The sequence below is a fragment of the Octopus bimaculoides genome, chromosome 3 (genome assembly GCF_046866305.1).
Source record: "Octopus bimaculoides isolate indiv1 chromosome 3, ASM4686630v1, whole genome shotgun sequence".
Classification (NCBI taxonomy): Eukaryota; Metazoa; Mollusca; class Cephalopoda; order Octopoda; family Octopodidae; genus Octopus; species Octopus bimaculoides.
In genome coordinates, this window is record NC_142930.1 from 136,975,163 (window position 1) to 136,980,986 (window position 5,824).

Here is a 5,824-nt window from a genome sequence, read left to right on the forward strand (position 1 = left end):
TTTCTATGACTGGATGCCCTTCCCAACACCAACCACTCTGATAATGTAATGGGTACTTTTACATGCCACCAGCATGGGTGCCATTTGCATGACACCAGTATCTGCCATGACTGCAATTTTGCTCAGCTTAATGGGTCTTCTCAAGCATGATGTAATGCCAAAGGTCTTGGTCATTGCCTCCATGAGGCCCAACAATCAAAAGGAACTCAGCCACTTTGCCTCTGTGAGGTCAAACGCTTGAAAGGAACTTTGCTTCCATGAGGCCCAATACTCATATGTGCCACTGGCATGGGTACCAGTTATGTGACACCAATATCAACTATGATTACAATTTCACTTGGCTTGACGTGTCTTCTCAAGCACAACCTATCACCAAAGGTCTCAGTCACTAGTCATTGCCTCTGTGAAGCTCAAAGTTCAAAGATCCTGCTTCACCACTTCATCACATGTCTTCTTCGGTCCAGCTCTATCACAGATTCCCTTCACAGTGAGAGATCAGCACTTCTTTACACAGCTGTCCTTGTCCATATGCATCACATAACCATACCAGCATACTTGTCTCTCTCTATCTCTCTATCTCTCTCTCTCTCTCTCTCTCTCTCTTGCACACCACATCTGATGCCTCTTACGCCTAACTTTTCTCTCAAGATGCTTACACTCTGTTGAACATGAACACTTACATTGTAGAACCAGCAAAGCATACTGTCTTCATTTCTTTCAAGCCTACACATGTCCTTGGCTGTCATAGCCCATAATTCACTGCCATGTAGTAGGGCTGTTCGCACACAGGCATCATAAAATCTGCCTTTCACTCTGAGAGAAAGGCCCTTTGTTGCCAACAGAGGTAGGAGCTCTCTGAACTTTGGCCAGCCTAATCTTATTCTCACGGCTACACTCTAAGAGTATCCTTCTCTACTACTAACTTGGTCACCTAGATAAAGGAAGCTATCTACTACCTCTTGCTTGTCCCCCTGGCAGTTGATGGAATCTATTTTCTGCACATTTTCAGTGTTTATTGTGCCTGTGCATCTTCCACATACAAAAGCTAGTTTCCCTGTTAACCTTCCTCTGATATTGCTGCACCTTTTATGTGTTCAAAGCTTACACTGGATGCACCTTATAGAGTTTCTACCTATGCTTTTCCTACAGATTGACTAGGGCCATCTACCTGAATGGATTTGTGATTTGTCTGCCATCCTACTTTCTACTACTTTGATTTTGCTAGGTTAACTCTGAGGCTCTTTGATTCTAGACCTTGCTTCCATACCTGAAACTTCTCTAGTTCTGGTACTGATTCAGCTATTAAAGCAAGGACATCAGTACAGAGGAGCTCCCAGGAGCAGCCTGTTTTAAATTCCACTGTTATTGCCTGGAGGACTATGATGAACAAGAGGGGGTTGAGCACCAATCCTAGTTGAACCCCTACTTGTACCCTGAATTCTTCGCTCTACTCATTGCCAACCCTCACCTACTGGTAGCATCCCTTTACATGGCTTGTACAGCTCTCACCAACCACTTGTATATCCCTAGTTTCTGCACTGACCACCAGATAAGGGATCGGGGACCCCTGTCAAAAGCTTTCTCCAAGTCAACAAAGGCCAAATACAGAGGTTTATCTTTGACTAGGTATTTCTCCTGCAGCTATTTTACCAGAAATATAGCATCAGTGGTGCTTCTCCCTGACACAAAACCAAACTGCATATATATTTACATGTATGTATATTTTATATATCAAGCCCAAGCATGTTTATTTGCATCATTATATTCATATATATACATATACATGCAGACAAACGTATACATACACGCGTACATACACACACACACACACACACACACACACACATACGCACAGATATACACACACCTTTCTCGTTTCAATGTCTACTTTTCCATGCTCGTATAGGTCGGAGGGAATTCATAACGTCCGAATGCCCTTCCTGTTGCGAACCCTCACCTGTTTCCAAGTGAGGTAATATTTCCCGATAACCAGGCACGTTTTTATGGAGCACTGAAAACAGAGGACACTCCTTGAATGACTGATACTCATTTACTACGACATAGAGAGACATACTCAAGTGTGAGAGTAATATTGTTTCTTACAGAAATTCTACTCCAACATTTGGTTGACGATAAAAACCCGATACACGTGGGAGTGGTGTTAGTTATCTACCTTGGCTACCGGTGACCTCATACGTCACACACCACATAACAAAACACCGGTAGATTTACAGAAATTCTGTTTCGTTTCGAAATAATGCAAAAATACTACGAGACACACTAAGAAAATTATCGCATGTTTCACAATAAAACGAATGAATTGCGTGCAAATACAGAAAAAGAAATACGATTAAAGTTTAGGACAGATCTGTGCTTTCTAAAACTGATCCGCTTTCCATTTAATTCCTGAATTAAAATTCAGAAAAAAAAAAAAAAATGCTTTTAAGATAATGTAGGAGAGTTGTGAATAATAATGTACAAGAAGTATTCGTGTTGATGTTTGTATATTCACACACCAGATATACACATTTACTAATCCTTACTACATTTACATTTATGAATGCAAATATATCTTAATTATGCTTAAACGTATGAACCAAACGATCTTGTTCCAATGGATGTATATGGTTTGGCAGATATATATGCATCTGTGTTTTTGTGTATACATACTAGTTACACACACGAATAGACTGTGTGTGTAAAAAGAGTCTAATACCTTTTAAGTCAGAAAATATACACACTCATGGTGTCTGTGTGTGTGTATGCACACGTGTATATATATATATATATATATATATATACACACACACACACATGTAATTATATGTATATAATGTAATTATATATATATGTGTGTGTGTGTGTATAGTCGAACTCCAGTTTTTTCAGCTAAAATCGAATATAAAATAGTGCTACTTATGTGTAAATTCATGTGTGTGTGTGTGTGTTACATTATATTCAAATGTAGTTATACGTTATATACATACATGCGGTATGTATACTTTTATCAATGCAAATATACCGAAAATATGAGTTAACCTATGTATCGATCCAGGTTTATTAATGCATCTAGTTTCCTACTCTGTCCATGGTAAGGAGGGTAGGGCAGCTGACTGATCCGTTTCGTTCATGAAGCTGTCTAAAGCAATTTTTGATAATATAAACAATAACCGATAAATATATATATATATATATATATATATATATATTTACATTATCTGATTTACAAAACATAGCATTTTTTGTCTATTTTAAAGTATATTAAAGACGGCAGCGTAATGGAACTTCTATAAAGCTTGTCATTTTTAACATATAAAATATTTAATGAAAACAACAATAATGGTATTGTATCCTTTTTCTAATTATAGAATATCATCAAAAGACCTCATATAATAAAATGCTAGTACTACTAATTGTTGTAGCAGTTGTAGAGTAATAGATAAATCTGAAAATATATGTGTGAGTCTTCCAAATCATCAAGAGATACGTAAACCAAATTATTCGAGTAAATTATATAAACTATGATTCGAAAATTCTAAGTCCAACAGGATTCAGAGAAAGAAATTTTTTTTTTTTTTTTTTTAATAGTTCAATAAATGATAACCAACTACAAAGAGTAATCGAACCACTCCCTCCTATCGCCCTCTCAACCCTGAAGAAGCATTCTTTTCTTTATATCCTATTAATTTTTTATATAAATGCACTCAATGGATTTATAACCGAGATTAAAACAAGATTTTGTGACGATCTTGTTTTTTTTTTTTTCTTGTTTGTTTTTTTTTGTTTTTTTAAGAGCTTTAAAGTCACGAGAACCGGAGTGATATTGGTTTCAATGAAAATTTGAAACCGGGCAGTTAATATCCTCATGTGTGTACACGAATGAAGAAAGAGAAAATATACAATCATCATTGTAAATTCTCTAATTTTTCATCATGAATTACAATAATTTAACTTTTACGGAATGTTTTACGATGTTTTAGAGAAATGAGAACAGAGAAGAAATAAAAGGTTCTGCGGGGGTTGCAAGATTGGATGATTAAGCGCTCTAACAACGTGTGTATGTGTTGAAATGTACATTTAAATGTCTCTTTACATGAGAATATTGGTGTGTCAAATTAGTGTTTATGTATATATGTGAAACTTATGCGGGTGTGTATCAGTATATACATATTAGTATATAGATAAATAAAACTGTGTATACGTTTAAATGTAAATTTAATTAGAGGACTTTATGTGCCCAATGCGTTTTTAGTGTATCTTCTGGGTGTCTACATGTGTGTGAGCGGGTGTCTGTGTTACTTTCTATATTTGCAGGTTTCGTACAAATGTGACCATGTGATTGAAGGTGTATGTATGAATGCATAATACGAGAGTGAAAGCGAGTGTCAATCTTTGTGTACGTACGCTTTGTGTGAACGTGATTCAATGAGAGTATATATGATAATGTGTATGAACAATATAAAATTGGTAATATAATTCAGTTAGTGTGTGATATATAGTATTCTGGCGTTTTGAGCAGCTACCCAGCGCTCTTTGCAGATAAAGAGCATCACTAATTTCTTTAAATTCTAATATTTGTTTTGTTTTTGAATGTATATATATGTCAATGTGTTTGTGTATATGCAATGAATGTACGTCAATGAAGCTTGCGTATGGGACAGGCTGATATATATATATATATATATATATATATGTGTGTGTGTGTGTGTGTGTGTGTGTGTGTGTGTGTGTGTGTGTGTGTGTGTGTGTGTGTGTGTGTGTGTGTGTGTGTGTGTGGTGTATGTACACACATACTGATAGATAGATAGATAGATAGATAGATCAGACTGGAAAGTGGACAAGTTTTAAATTAATTGCTCACCTTAATCGTACAGCTAATTTCTCCAAGTTGAACTTTTTCTCTTTTTTGTCACTTAGCAGATATCCTATGCGAGGCATCCTTGTTCCGTGGTTTTCTTACCGTAATTGTTATTATTGCAATAACTGTCAGCGGTGCTGATACTGTTTATGATGATATTATTTATAATTGTTGATATCGTAATTGTTAATGTGCCGCTACTGCTGTTGCTTTTATATGATTGTTGGTCGTATTTTGTTTTATTTTGTATATGTTTATTCTAATTATTTATTTATAATTGCTTAATTGTGAATTTTTTTCATCTATTTCTTTTTCTTCATTGCATTCTTGTGTGTATTTAGACTATGTGTTTCTTTAATTTTCTTCTTTCGCTTCAGTTTAAGGCACTAAGAAATCACACGCTGTGTATATGTATATATAATATATATATATGCATATGTGTGTGTATATATATATATTTTTTTCTCCTCCTTCAGTTCTCTTGAATACCGCTACTGGTCGAATAGAGATAGACAGGGAAGTACGGACAAGACAGAAGAGAGATCGTGAGTGAGAGTGTAAGTGAATAAAAAGGAAGAGAGAGGGGGGGTTTTAAATGGAGAGAGTGTGAGTGAAAGGGTGAGTGTAGAAAGATAGGAAGGCAGTAAACACAAGGTGTAAGGAGGGAGAAAGAAAAAGATGATTAATAGAAAAAAAGAAAAAGAGGAAGGAAAGAAGGGAGAGAACAGGAGGGAGTGTCTTAAAGAAAGAGACAGGTGAAGGAGAAAATGTGAATGACTGAACGAATGACAGGGAGACACAGAACTAAGAGTGAGATCAAAAGTAAATGAAAGAGAAACAGAAATGTGTTAATACACCTGTGTACTTTATGTGTATATATGCGTGTGTGTGTGTCTATGTATATATGTGTGTGTTTGTAAGTGTTTATGTATTTCTGTATATATATCGTTATGATTCCATGTTTAT

At 35.8% G+C, this 5,824-nt stretch overlaps 1 protein-coding gene across 1 annotated transcript in view; it reads right to left on the reverse strand.

Moving 5' to 3' along the window:
- Window positions 1–5,409, reverse strand: part of LOC106874910 (inositol-tetrakisphosphate 1-kinase) — a 90,756-nt gene extending 85,347 nt beyond the window's left edge. Inside the window, exon 1 of the mRNA XM_089349712.1 lies at window positions 4,787–5,409. The gene's annotated coding sequence lies outside the window, so the exon portion shown is untranslated. The remainder of the gene's footprint in view (window positions 1–4,786) is intronic.
- Window positions 5,410–5,824: the final 415 nt, after the last annotated feature.